The sequence below is a fragment of the Salmo trutta genome, chromosome 37 (genome assembly GCF_901001165.1).
Source record: "Salmo trutta chromosome 37, fSalTru1.1, whole genome shotgun sequence".
NCBI lineage: Eukaryota > Metazoa > Chordata > Actinopteri > Salmoniformes > Salmonidae > Salmo > Salmo trutta.
This window is the reverse complement of record NC_042993.1, coordinates 8,612,116-8,627,330: the sequence shown is the minus strand read 5'-3', so window position 1 is coordinate 8,627,330 and position 15,215 is coordinate 8,612,116. Positions and strand designations below refer to the sequence as shown.

At 41.5% G+C, this 15,215-nt stretch overlaps 1 protein-coding gene across 3 annotated transcripts in view; it reads left to right on the top strand.

Annotated features, from left to right (window-relative positions):
• The first annotated feature begins 6,966 nt into the window (after positions 1-6,966).
• Positions 6,967-15,215, top strand: part of LOC115177054 (epsin-1) — a 28,914-nt gene continuing 20,665 nt past the window's right edge. For 2 of the 3 annotated variants that reach the window (XM_029737520.1, XM_029737518.1), the window contains exon 1: positions 6,999-7,424. The gene's annotated coding sequence lies outside the window, so the exon portion shown is untranslated. Of the gene's footprint in view, positions 7,425-15,215 lie in introns of all 3 variants that reach the window. The other variant, XM_029737519.1, reaches the window with a different exon arrangement.

Below are 15,215 nucleotides of genomic sequence, written 5' to 3'. Positions count from 1 at the left end.
CGCATATGCTCGCATACACACACTCTCTCCTTCCATTCACAAAACGTTGTTGTTGACAGATGCAGACCAATGACATAGTGTACCTTTCTGCTCCTAAATGACTTGTACAGTACAGATAGCCTTTTTGCAGTTTACAGTTTTTTCTGATTGCTTAGGCACTCTCTTTGAAACTATAGGTTATTTTTGCAAACCTCTACACACTAACCACAAAACCTTACACCAAACCAGCAAGACATTATACATCTCTTGCAAAAGCAAACAATTCTTGCAAAACTCTTCAAACTATTTTTAAAAAAAATTGTTTTTGCGTCAGTACAGTACACATTTGAATAAGCACGTGAAGCACCAACTAGGCACTGATAGTATAAATGAAAAACACTTGTGGCTTTTGCTCTTTCTGTGTGCAGGGCATAGCAGTTTGCAATAAAGTTTTGTCATACATGTAGTAAACACACATACACACAGGTATTCAAATGTGTAAAGTATGGATGTGTATTGCAAACATAAAACACTATCAATACAAATAAGGGGATTTTTTTTCTCTCTCAAAATGTTCTAACACTCCTTAAACAACAAAAGCGCAGTAGAAGTAAACAAAAACCTTTGTTCTAGAAAAAAAGAACAGAACAAAATGAAGCTACATCTCACCTTTGTGTGTCTGGCCACAAGACTTCATCCACATCACATGTGATGTTGTCTTGAGCTAGGCAGCTTGGAAAGTATCGCCTGGAGGGCCGTATCCAGGCCTGGCATGACCCCTGATCGATGTCTCCACAAGCCTCCTCCATTGCCTGTAGAAGGGGTATGCGTTGGTGGGGCTGGCAATCATACACCTTCCAACGCCATGCAGAGAAGAATTCTTCAATAGGATTCAAGAACAGAAAGTAGGGGGGGAGATTGAGTGCGATGAAAAGTGGGTGACCTGTGAACCAATTGCGGATCACAGCATCCCGGTGGAAACTAACATTGTCCCAGATGATAACGTACCTGGGCTGCTCCGGCCCCTGGTCATTAGGGATTAGTCTGTTGTGGAGGGTGTCCAGAAATGTGATAATGTGTGCAGTGTTGTATGGGCCTTGGATTGCATGATGGTGAAGGATGCTGTTTTGACTAATAGCCACACACATTGTTCTGTTGCAACCACGTTGTCCCGGGACGTTGATGATGGCACGGTGTCCGATTATATTTCTGCTGCGGCCCCTTGTTTTTGCAAGGTTGAAACCTGCCTCCACCCCGTATATTAGCTGATGATACACTGCATCTGCTTCTAGCTCCATGACTCGCTGAAAGACACTAGACAAAATAATATAGCACATTACGAAAAGACAGGGATCAGTCAATATGATGTAGCACCATGTACTTCCAGATCCAGTACCAATGATAGGATAGTATAGCTTACCTGCACATATTCATATCTCAGTTGTACACGGTCTAAGTTTCTTTCAAAAGGGACTTTGTACTGCTGCTTCATCTTAATTCTATTGCGTTTCAGTAGACGAGACAGTGCAGAGAGACTCACTCTGTTGACATTTTGGAATATGGTGTTATCTGCCATTATGTGGTCCTGCAGTTCTCTGAGTCCGATGCAGTTATTTATAATGACCATATTTACAATGTGGGTCTCCTGCTCTGGGGTGAGCAGCCAACCTCTTCCACCAGATACTGGTTTTCTTGCAGTTCTGTAAAAACATTTGAATGGTTTTAGTGATCAAATCAAATCAAATCAAATGTATTTATATAACCCTTCGTACATCAGCTGAAATCTCAAAGTGCTGTACAGAAACCCAGCCTAAAACCCCAAACAGCAAGCAATGCATGTGAAAGAAGCACGGTGGCTAGGAAAAACTCCCTAGGAAAAACTAGAAAGGCAAAAAACCTAGGAAGAAACCTAGAGAGGAACCAGGCTATGAGGGGTGGCCAGTCCTCTTCTGGCTGTGCCGGGTGGATATTATAACAGAACATGGTCAAGATGTTAAAATGTTCATAAATGACCAGCATGGTCAAATAATAATAATCATAGTAGTTGTCGAGGGTGCAACAAGCACGTCCGGTGAACAGGTCAGGGTTCCATAGCCGCAGGCAGAACAGTTGAAACTGGAGCAGCAGCATGGCCAGGTGGACTGGGGACAGCAAGGAGTCATCTTGCCAGGTAGTCCTGAGGCATAGTCCTAGGGCTCAGGTCCTCCGAGAGAAAGAAAGAAAGAGAGAAAGAGAGAATTAGAGAGAGCATATATAAATTCACACAGGACACCGGATAAGACAAGAGAAATACTCCAGATGTAACAGACTGACCCTAGCCCCCCGACACATAAACTACTGCAGCATAAATACTGAAGGCTGAGACAGGAGGGATCAGAAGACACTGTGGCCCCATCCGATGATACCCCCGGACAGGATAGATCCTTCTCATTATGAAAGTACAGTACATATTACTGTACCAGTAAGACTACAGCACTTACAGTTACTTACCAGTTCTCATTTTGAAATATCCGGATGATACCTGCAACAGTATAGCGGCTCAGATTTGGTTGAACCCGTTTCCCAGCCTCCCTCATGCTCATCCCATGGTTGACAACATGGTCAACCACAGTCACTCTGATTTCATCAGTTATTGTGTTCCTGATTCCCCTTCCTCTTCCTCTTCCTCTTCCCCATCCTCTCCTTCTCCCCGTCCTACTTCACCTCTTCATTCTCCTCCTCCTTCTCCTCTTACTTCCTCACCTCCTCATCCTCCTCTTCCTCCTCTTCCTCCTACTCGTCCTCCTCTAGTTCTCACCCCTCTTACTCTCTGTCCAATATTGACCTCCATTGGTGTCCAAACCAAATGTTTACCTGTGCTCTATTTATAGTGCTCAAGCTCTGATTTGTAAGTGAACTCATTATCTAAAAGTGTTTTCACATGTGTCAATGTGGAAAGGCAATTGGCAAAAGAGTGTAGCAATGTAGAGACCAATGTTTACAGTTTCGCTAGAAGTGTGTTATTAAATTACAAACTGAGTGTAAAGCAGAGAACATGCATTCAGTTTGGTACACTTGGTAAATACATTGGCTACAAGTGTTGATGGTTTCAGAGAAAGTCTTCAAGAATCACTGTTAGTGTTTAAGCATTCAGAAAAAACTGTAATACCTGTAATGACGTCGTTGTGGCACCTGTATAACAGGTTCATCTGTCCCCTGTCCTTCTGCAATTCTTGGTAGTGGCAGAATAACAACTACTTTATGTTTGCATTAAATCAATTTTGCATTAAAAGGAATGGTTAGAATTTGTTATATATGGTGGCCTACTTGTTTTAACTATCATAAGATCCATCAAATAATGTAAAATAAAATCTCCCTAACACAGTCCAATCTTAGAGCATGACCCAAGAGCAACCTACCATCACTACCCCGACCCACCTTTCGAGAAACACTAATAAGGAATTTACTATGCAACTCAAGCATAAACTATATTTCTTTGAAACACCAAAGCATATTTGTGTGTTTTCCTATGTGCCTGTCTGATCAGTGCGGGACCCACACCCTCTCAAGTGTCCTCAGCAATCCAAATAGAGCATAGGGGGAGAGGGAGAGACAGAGAGCGAGAGAGAGAGAGAGAGAGACAGAGAGAGAGAGAGAGAGAGAGAGCGAGAGAGAGAGTTTTGTTGTCTGTGACTGGTAGTATTTGTGGAAAAAATATAAATGCAAAAACATAAACGCTACATACAACTATTTCAAACATTTTACTGAGTTACAGTCCATATAAGGACATCAGTCAATTTAAATAAATTCATTAGGCGCTAATATATGGATTTCACATGACTGGGAATACAGATATGCATCTGTTTGTCACAGATACCTTAAAAAAAGGTAGGGGTGTGGATCAGAAAACCAGTCAGTGTCTCATGCATCATGACCCATCTTCTTCACATAGAGTTGATCAGGCTGTTGATTGTGCCCTGTGGAATGTTGTCCCACTCCTCTTCAATGGCTTTACGAAGTTGCTGGATATTGGCGGGAACTGGAACACGCTCTTGTACATGTCAATCCTGAGCATCCCAAACATGCTCAATGGGTGACACGTCTGGTGAGTGTGCAGGCAATGGAAAAACTGGGACATTTTCAGCTTTCAATTCTCTGGCAACAGCTCTGGTAGACATTCCTGCAGTCAGCATGCCAATTGCACACTCCCTCAAAACTTGACACATCTGTGGCATTGTGTTGTGTGACAAAATGGCACATTTGGCACAAGTTCCAGTTTCACAAAGTAAAAAAGGTGGAATATTTTTATAGTTACATTTAGTAAATTACCCCTGTGTAATGATCATGCTGTTTAATCAGCTTCTTGATATGCCACACCTGTAAGGTGGATGGATTATCTTGGCAAAGGATAAATGCTCACTAACAGGGATGTAAACAAAATTGTTCACAAAATGTGAGATAAATAAGCTTTTGGGATCTTTTATTTCAGCTCATGAAACATGGGACCAACACTTTACATGTTGCGTTTATGTTTTGGTTCAGTGTAGATAGTGGATAAAAGGAGGAGTTGTAACCCACATGTATAGCAGCTCTTATAATGGTCCTGGAGGTTACCCCTGGAGGTTACCTCTGGAGGTTACCTCTGTGTGGATGCTATATGCTACGGTAGTGTTATTGAGGGCAATACACACAGCCACCCACAGCAGACATGCACATGTCCCAGACACACAATGTCCCAGGCTCAGAGGTGTCCGGTTGGGTTAGGGTTATAGGGTGAGGTTATGGGGTTAGGAACTGGGGAACGTGATCTCTGGACATTACTGTCTGACTGTACCAAGTGTATTTGTAAAAAGAGCTCTACAAATGTGAAGGAAAAATGTGAGTGATTGATGCCTGTGGATGTCACAGCGCTTGCAGGATTGTGCCTGTTGAAAGATGATTCTCTTTTATTGTGATCATACTATTCATAATGATTTGTACATGAACAGGGACTCATGCCTGAGGAGGACAGGATAGATGTTTCGTGTTGATGGACATTCAGCAGGGAGGGAGTCTCACTGCAGGGGAAAATGGAGGTGTTTATGATTACTGTTCATACCAGCAGAAACCAGAGCAACAATAAAATGACATAACACGCTTCTGTGTGAATCAGAATGTGAAGAATGTGGATGAGAGGAATAGTTCCATTCACAACGAGGTGATTTATATGAGCTGATTTTATTTATAGCTGAATATTTGCTACTGGTTTTGCTGCTAAATTTAGGAAGTGGGCCTACAGTAACGTCAACCGACACACAACACAAGCCTAACCCTCTTGAAATCAATGTCAGACAAATCTCAACGATTTGTTGTCTACTGTCCCTTAGTAATATATATATTTGGTGATTTGTGTTGTGTTGGCTAGTATTTTATCCTGTTTTATTTGATAAATGCTTTGAAATATAAGTATTGAAATATGCTATATTACTAAAGTATATTCATATTGGATCCTTTTTTTATTCAACGGTTTCTAGGCCCGTTTGGGAAACAGTCAGGAGTCAGATATAAAAAGACAAACTAAGTTTTATTAAGAGATTCAGGCTAAGTATAGGTTTGCTTGTTTCAAACAGGATTAACTCAAAGCACATTAACACAATTACATCCGGCCGTGATTGGGAGTCCCATAGGGCGGTACACAATTACATCCGGCCGTGATTGGGAGTCCCATAGGGCGGTACACAATTACATCCGGCCGTGATTGGGAGTCCCATAGGGCGGTACACAATTACATCCGGCCATGATTGGTAGTCCCATAGGGCGGCGCACAATTGGCCCAGCGTCGTCAGGGTTTGGCCGGGTAGGCCGTCATTGTAAATAACAATTTGTTCTTAACTGGCTTGCCTAGTTAAATAAAGGTTAAATAAAAAATAAATAAAGAGGAAATCTGCAGTTGTAACAATAACAAAACATATTCCCAACCACTGTTTCTGTAAAAATCTGAAGGATGGGGCTGGAGAAATGTAACACCTCTCCTTGCATCCATAGACATAGCTATGGATGCAAGGACTGATCATTCAAGCATCCATGATATCAACATTATAGTTTTATTCATGTTTTGAGGCTATACAGTGTTTGTCTACACTTACTTTGTTTACAAACGTTGGAGTAAAACAAGCTTATATTTTTTGGTTCTGATGGGTTACTACAGTTCAACTAAGCTCTGTAGGCATTTTTAAGTTATATTCTTCAAGAATGAATGGGTACATATCATGTCAAAAAAGTTATGTAGCAACTGCAGATTTCTCCTTTAACAAAATACAAATTTGGAATATTGGCAACATTGCTCAACACACACTAGGGGCTCCCGAGTGGCACAGCAGTCTAAGGCATTGCATCTCAGTGTTTGAGGCATCACTACAGACACCCTGGTTTGATTCCAGGCTGTATCACACCTGGCTGTTATTGGGAGTCCCATAGGGCAGCGCACATTTGGCCCGGGTTTGGCCGTTGTTGTAAATAAGAATTTGTTCTTAACTGACTTGCCTGGTTAAATAAATAAATGTAAAAAAAAAATATATATATATATATATATATATATATATTTTTTTTATGCTGTGCGTATATATATATGCTGTGCGTAGTCTACATTTGAGGACCAAGATACATGTAAGTCGTCTTACATTTATCTTGGTCCTCAAATGTTTCTTAAACAGACTACGCACAGCACCGACGCCACACATTCTCAACCAACACCCAACTTCAGGTACAATTATAGAGGTCTGAGGGGTGCATTTATAGGCTCCGCATATTCCTGCATACAAAACAATCAATATCAAGGGTCAGTTTGACATTATGTTACAGTATAAAACTTATTTACAAGTGTGATAAATAGCGCTACATTCCCATCCGGACAATAGACAATGAAATAGTTTAGAATTTGAGATCAAATTGAAACTATTTTATGCATGACTGTGTAGCCTCGCCCAGTTCATAAATATGAAATGATGGGAGCGTGCAAAGGGGTGCGGTTTTTCCTGTAGTCGGGAACGGAACCGGAAGTTCCGCCATCTCCTTGTACCATTCGAGCTACAACAGGGTCAGTATAGACTTAATTTAGGTGTTAAGTATGGTATATTGTCAACAGTTATTAAATGTTATAAGTAATATTGACAGAGTGAACGTTCTATAACCATCAGTTTTATGTTAAGGATGGTGGTGTCACTCGATCAGATCATAAATACCACTCGTATTCTGTTGCCACTTGAACTGCTAGCAACAGGGTTCAACGTTATCTCATCTGTTTGTACTGTTGGCTACTTCAGCTACCTAGCTAGGTAAATGGCAATGATTCATTCAGTGTCGTGACAGGAATACCAATACTTAGTTCGTCGGGTTTCTCTCTCACGCTTTCCCCTTAACCCCCACCACAATTGTAAAACGTTAAAATTGATCGCTACTGAGAAAGCCAAGGAGAAGGGGAGTTAACGGTAAGTAGCTAACGTTTTCCAGCTGATAGCTGGGAGGGTGGTACCAGATAGCTAACGTTAGCCAGCCTATAGCTAACTAATTAGTTAGTGATCCCTTTTATCTGGTTTGGATGGTCTTCTAAGTTTGCCAACCAAGTAAATTACACTCCCATTTTGTTCTTTGGCAGTAGTATTTCCTGTTGTAATGTTTGCGTTGGTGTTGAATCGCTGTGTAGACTGTTGTGAGAGATGATATCTGGTTAGCATGCTAACTGGGTGGGGGTCTCTGGCTCAGGAGGGTGTGTGACTGTCTGATAGCGACTAGCAAGTGGGAACGAGCGTAGTGGCCACATTGTCTCTGACATTGTCATGATCGTTACACCGCCCTTGTTTTTCTGGCGTTAGCACAAATATGGGCTAATAGCGCCATAACTTTGTCTTTCAACAGTTTGTTAGCTAGCTTATATTAGACTCAGCCAACTAGCCAAGTTTGTCTGGCTTCAGATAGCTAGTTGCATGTGTATTGCATGTTGGTATTTGATTGCCAATAATGTATCTGCCATTGAATGCAGATGTTATGTATAGTGTCAGAGTGAAACCAAGCAAGTTCTGATACTTATTCCACTGTAAGCTGACCTGAATATTTAAATGGCATTAGCTAAGCTCCTTATCAACAGTTGAACTTGACAGTACAATAACATAGCTGCATACAACACCCGGACGTCCCCAGTCCTGTAGCATGTAGCTATGTTATTGTTCCGTCAAGTTCAACTGTTGATAAGGAGCTTAGCTAATGCAGTGCTCCACATTATGATGTGTAGGGTTGAGGTCATTGCCATTTTAAATTCAGCACAGGATATGTCTGTTTCAAGAAAAGATCACTTTTTTTGAGTTTCTTAATTCTTGAATTGGAATTTCAGGTCTCTTCCTCAATTTACATAGAATTGGCCTGAAGCCTGTTGATGTGTTGAATTGTGAGAGATTTGGGCTAAGCTTGTCCCTTATCTACATTCGGTCTTGGTAGATGCCTTGTATGAACTTTGGAACGTTGCTCCAGTAATCTCTAAACTGACTTCAGGGATGGTTATCTCTCTGCTGTGTTATGTAACCTAGTCTCCTATTAGTACTGTACAACCTGTCGTCTTCCACTCCTTATTAGTCTGGTCGGCCACACTGCTAGGGGTATTCAGCAGCATTGGAACCATTTTGTCAGAGAAGACAGTCAAATCATAAAGGAATATGTTGTACCTACATATTAGATGAGTTTGTTAGTCACGTACACAGGCTCGCAGGTGGAATCGCAGGGCACAGTGAAATTCTTAACCTCTGAGATCCAACAGTGCAGGTCAAAAAGAGAAGTGACTGAAACCCACTAGGATTATTCATGCCACAGCATTGTTAAACAGTCCACAGAGTATTAACAGTTCAATGGCGTCAATATAGTTACACTTTTCAAGCCTGCAGGCCATGGCCATGCTCATCTGACAGCATTAAGTGTGTCAGATAGTGAAAGTGAATCAAAGTAAAGTAGGGGCCTGGGAGTTTTTCATAGATGTCAACCATGCCTGTCCTGGTACTGTATGTGTGGACAAGAACATCAAGTCTGCTGCGCCCCTGCCTAAAACACTATGCCTAATTCCAATTAAACCCTGCCTGGCCTACGTTGTGTTTGTAACAGGTGTGTGTGTGCTGCCTTTCTCTGTTGACATAAAGGAGCACTATGTCCACTAAAATTGATTGCTGGTTTCATTTTTCTCTTTCACGCAATGTCTGCCTATTCTTGATTTCTTGATGTCTCGCTCTCTCTTGATGTCTCGCTCTCTCTTGATGTCTCGCTCTCTCTCTTGATGTCTCGCTCTCTCTCTTGATGTCTCGCTCTCTCTCTTGATGTCTCGCTCTCTCTCTTGATGTCTCGCTCTCTCTCTTGATGTCTCGCTCTCTCTCTTGATGTCTCGCTCTCTCTCTTGATGTCTCGCTCTCTCTCTTGATGTCTCGCTCTCTCTCTTGATGTCTCGCTCTCTCTCTTGATGTCTCGCTCTCTCTCTTGATGTCTCGCTCTCTCTCTTGATGTCTCGCTCTCTCTCTCTCGATGTCTCGCTCTCTCTCTCTCTCGATGTCTCGCTCTCTCTCTCTCTCGATGTCTCGCTCTCTCTCTCTCTCGATGTCTCGCTCTCTCTCTCTCTCGATGTCTCGCTCTCTCTCGATGTCTCGCTCTCTCTCGATGTCTCGCTCTCTCTCGATGTCTCGCTCTCTCTCGATGTCTCGCTCTCTCTCGATGTCTCGCTCTCTCTCGATGTCTCGCTCTCTCTCGATGTCTCGCTCTCTCTCGATGTCTCGCTCTCTCTCGATGTCTCGCTCTCTCTCGATGTCTCGCTCTCTCTCTCTCGATGTCTCGCTGTCTCGCTCTGTCTCTCTCTCTCTCTCTCTCTCGATGTCTCGCTGTCTCGCTCTCTCTCTCTCGCTGTCTCGCTCTCTCTCTCTCTCGATGTCTCGCTGTCTCGCTCTCTCTCTCTCGATGTCTCGCTGTCTCGCTCTCTCGATGTCTCGCTCTCTCTCGATGTCTCGCTGTCTCGCTCTCTCTCTGTCTCGCTCTCTCTCTCTCTCTCTCGATGTCTCGCTGTCTCGCTCTCTCTCTCTCTCGATGTCTCGCGCTCTCTCTCTCTCTCGATGTCTCGCTCTCTCTCGATGTCTCGATGTCTCGCTCTCTCTCTCTCTCGATGTCTCGCTCTCTCTCTCTCTCTCTCTCTCGATGTCTCGCTCTCTCTCTCTCTCTCTCGATGTCTCGCTCTCGCTCTCTCTCTCTCGATGTCTCGCTCTCGCTCTCTCTCTCTCGATGTCTCGCTCTCTCTCTCTCTCGATGTCTCTCAAATTCAAGCTGCTTTATTGGCATGAAAAACATTGTCAATATTGCCAAAGCAACAATGTATACAATATACATTGTAATACAATTATAAACAATAACAAATAATAATATAAAATGGCAGTAAATAATACAAAATTAAATATAAAAATAATAACAATAAAACACTAATTAAATAATATTAAAATAGTAGAATGTAAAAAATATAAAAATATAAAAATGGAAAATGAATCTATAACTAATTTATAACTAAATAACGGTCATCTTCACCATTACATCAGTACTACAACTACTATCATCATTACCACTACTACTACCACCACCATCACTAAACTGTTATCATTACCATTACTACCCATACCACTACTATTTGGAATGATAAACAACAATAATAATAATAGAAATAACAATAACAGTAATAACAATAATAGTAATAATAAGTAAGTTACTGCTTACTATGCAGATGTTATTATTCAGAGTCCCTCAGGCTATGGCAGGCAAATACATATTTGGCTGCAAGAGGAGCCATTGCTCCTTCGCCCATGAGTATTTTTTGTTTTTCCTCTGGGTTTAATAAGTTCAAATTTGGAATAAATGTAGTCATTTCTGTGAACAAGGAATCTCTTTGTGAGGAATATTTATCACAGTAAAGGAGAAAGTGCATCTCTGTCTCTACCTCCCCTGTCGTGCAGTGACCACATACACACTCCTCTTTGGGTAGCCATGTCTTTTTATGTCTGCCGGTTTCTATTGCCAATCGGTGGTCAATCAGCCTGTACTTGGTAAGGATCTGTCTCTGCCAGGTGGTCACTCAGCCTGTACTTGGTAAGGATCTGTCTCTGCTTCGTATCTCTGACAGAGTAGAGATAATCAGCCAATTCATATTCTCTGTTTTAGGGTCAGATAGCAATTTAGTCGGCTTTGGGATTTTGTTTCGTTTTTCCAATGTTGTAAATATGAGTCCTTTGATTGGTTCATGATTTTGTTTATTTGAATTCTTTCTTTTGAAGCAGTGCTGGTGTCAGCTTGGTTGGTGAGGTCCAACACCAGCTGACTGAGAGGGCTCGTTTCTGGGCTCAGCTCTTGGGTTTGGAGTGCTTTAAATTGCAGACTTGAATTTGGACTTGAATTTAGATGTAGCCAAAATTTTTATGATCTTTTCTGTATTTTCATTATTACTGGAAAGCGGCCCAATTCTGCCCTACATGCATTAGTTGGTGTATTTCTCTGGACTTGTAGGATTTTCCGACAGAATTCAGCATGTAGGGCTTCAATTGGATGTTTGTCCCACATTTTAAAGTCCAGTTTATTGAGTGGCCCCCCAAACCTCACTTCCGTAAAGAGCTATTGGTAGGATTACACTGTCAAATATTTTGGTCCAAATTCTAATTGGGATGTTGATTTTGAATAATTTCATTTTTATCGCATACAATGCTCTGTGGGCTTTTTCTTTGAGTGCATTCACTGCCATATTAAAGTTTCCTGATGCAGATATGGTCAGACCACGGTAGGTGTAATTTTTAGTGTGTTCAATGATGATGGTGTTGTTCAGGGTGAATTTGTGTTTCTGATATCTGGTTTTCTTTTGGAAAATCATGATTTTCATTTTTGGGAAATTTACTGCCAGGGCCCAATTATGGCAATATTGCTCTAGGATATTAATGTTCTGTTGAAGACCTTCTTTGGTTGGTGATAGAAGTACCAAGTCATCAGCATATAGCAGGTATTTCACCTCTGTGTCAAATAGTGTGAGTCCTGGGGCTGGAGAATGGTCCAACATGTCTGCTAATTCATTGATATAAATGTTGAAAAGGTTTGGACTCAAACTGCAGCCTTGTCTCACACCTCGACATTGTGAAAATAATTCTGTTCTTTGGTTTTTGATTTTTATTGCACATTTATTTTCTGTGTACATACATTTTATTAAGTCATACACCTTACCACCAAGCCCACTTTGGAGAATTTTGTAGAATAGCCCTTCATGCCAAATAGAATCAAATGCTTTTTTAAAGTCAATAAAGCAAGCAAAGATTTTGTCCTCTTTTTTTTGGTGGACGTGTTTATTAATTAGTGTGTGTAAGGTGTATATATGGTCAGTAGTGCGATGGTTAGGGAGAAAGCCAATTTGACATTTACTTATTACATTCTTTTCTTGAAGAAAGGTTTGAATTCTTGAATTCAAAATGCTACAGAAAACCTTTCCCAAGTTACTGTTTACGCAAATTCCCCTGTAATTATTGGGGTCTGATTTGTCTCCACTTTTGTGGATAGGGGAGATGAGCCCCTGGTTCCAGACATCAGGGAAGCAGCCAGAAGTTAAAACCATGTTGAACAATTTAAGCACAACATTTTGCAACTCAGGTGTGCTGTTTTTCAGCATTTCATTTCTGATGTTGTCTAGACCACAAGCCTTCTTTGATTTAAAGATTTGAGCTTGTCATTTAGTTCTTGTTGGGTTATTGGGTAATCTAATGCATTTTGGTTGTTTTTAATGACTGATTCAAGGATGTTCAATTTTGCTTTCATTTCTAATTGGTTCTGTTGTAAGTCTTTTTGTTGGATGTTTTTGTATAGATTATCAAAATAAGTTTTCCAAATTCCTACATCTTGTATGGCTAATTCTTGTGGCTTTGTTGTGCTTAAATTGTTCCACATGTCCCAGAACTGATTTTGGTCAATTGCGTTTTCAATTTCATCAAGTGTCTTGTTGGTATTATTCAATTTCTTGCATTTCAGTGTTTGTTTATACTGTTTCAGAGTTTCAAAGTATTCATATCGTAGCTCTGGGTTGTTTTGCTGCTTATGTTTTTCATTTGACATTTGTCTTAGGTGTTTTCTAATTGTTTTACATTCATTATCAAACCATTTATCAGAAACATTTTTTTTTTTGCATTTCTTTGGTTTTCTCAAATTTGCTTTCGATGCTGCTTTTTGGAATATGCAGTTGATGTTTTGAGTAGCCGAATTGACACCATCTTTATTGTTTTGGTATTGTGAGTTATTGAAAAACTGTTTAGAGTTCATTTCATTTGAGTTCAACGTTTCAATGAATCTCTCTGCACTGTTTGGAGCCCATCTGTACGATGGGTTTATGTTGTAGAGTTTATTGGGCTGTTTTTTTGAATGAGTATTGCCGGTTAATTTCTTCAGAAACACGTTGATCTGACAATGGTGTCTGTGGTCTGACAGTGAATGCACTAATGAAGGAGGGGTCAATGTCAGTGATGGCATAATTGACTACACTTGTCCCAAGCGCTGAGCAGTAAGTAAACCGACCTAAAGAGTCCCCTCTGACTCTACCATTAAGCATGTACAGGCCTAAGGCTCGACAGAGATGCACTAACTCCTTCCCATTTTTGTTCAGTATTTGGTTAGGACTGTTTCTATTATTTATAATAGGGCTACTGTACAAGGAGGGGTGTCCAAATATGTGGTGGTTACCTCCCGCATCAGTGTAGTCAGGCTCAGAACCTGTTCTTGCATTGAAATCTCCACAAAGAAGCACTTTACCCTCTGCCTGAAATGTAATGATTTCTGTGTGGAGATTGTTGAAAAACTGATCATCATAATATGATGAATCTGAAGGAGGAGCATAAGCTGCACATATGTATACATCATTGTCATAGTAGATTGTACCTTTGTTAAGTTTTAGCCAAATGTGACTGGTACCTTTTTTAATTTCATTCAGTGCTAAATCCTGCTTATGCCAAATGATGATTCCACCTGAGTCTCGGCCCCGTTTAACATTTTTATGTTTGATTGATGGTAGTAAACTCTCTCTATAGCCTGAGGGACATTGAGTATCTATGTCTCCACGACACCATGTTTCCAGTAGGATTATGATGTCCTGTCCCTTGACGTTTTTAATCAATTCTGGATTTGTTGTTTTATAACCAGAATGTGAAGAGTATAGGCCCTGGATATTCCAAGAGCTGATAGTTAATGATCTCATTTATAATAAGTGATATTCACTGGTTTGAGTAAAGTACATTGGGAAAAAAACAAAATAATAATAATATACATACATACATACATACATACATACATTACTATAATACCGGTGCCAATAAAATTAAGAATAGTTGTAAACAAATGAATAAGATTGCACAAAAAATAAGTACAATGCAATCTGCAACTGTGTGTGTGAATTAAAGGGTCTGTCTAGCTCAGTAGTCTGCATATTAGTTGCAGTAGTTGACGTACCTCTCCTATCTCTGATTGTTCTAGGGGTCTTTTGCCAGAGGTTACCTCAGCATATGTAGGCTGATGATCTGAATGATACATGGTGTGGACTGCATCATGTGGTGTACTTCTCTGAAGGACAGTGTTCTGTCCGACCCTGGAGTAGTGATCAGAGCTGTGTTGTGATGGGCCAGGTCCAGTAGAGCTGTGTTGTGATGGGCCAGGTCCAGTAGAGCTGTGTTGTGATGGGCCAGGTCCAGTAGAGCTGTGTTGTGATGGGCCGGGTCTATAGAGCTGTGTTGTGATGGGCCAGGTCCAGTAGAGCTGTGTTGTGATGGGCCAGGTCCAGTAGAGCTGTGTTGTGATGGGCCAGGTCCAGTAGAGCTGTGTTGTGATGGGCCAGGTCCAGTAGAGCTGTGTTGTGATGGGCCGGGTCTATAGAGCTGTGTTGTGATGGGCCGGGTCCAGTAGAGCTGTGTTGTGATGGGCCGGGTCCAGTAGAGCTGTGTTGTGATGGGCCGGGTCCAGTGGAGCTGTGTTGTGATGGGCCGGGTCCAGTGGAGCTGTGTTGTGATGGGCCGGGTCCAGTGGAGCTGTGTTGTGATGGGCCGGGTCCAGTGGAGCTGTGTTGTGATGGGCCGGGTCCAGTGGAGCTGTGTTGTGATGGGCCGGGTCCAGTGGAGCTGTGTTGTGATGGGCCGGGTCCAGTGGAGCTGTGTTGTGATGGGCCGGGTCCAGTAGAGCTGTGTTGTGATGGGCCGGGTCCAGTA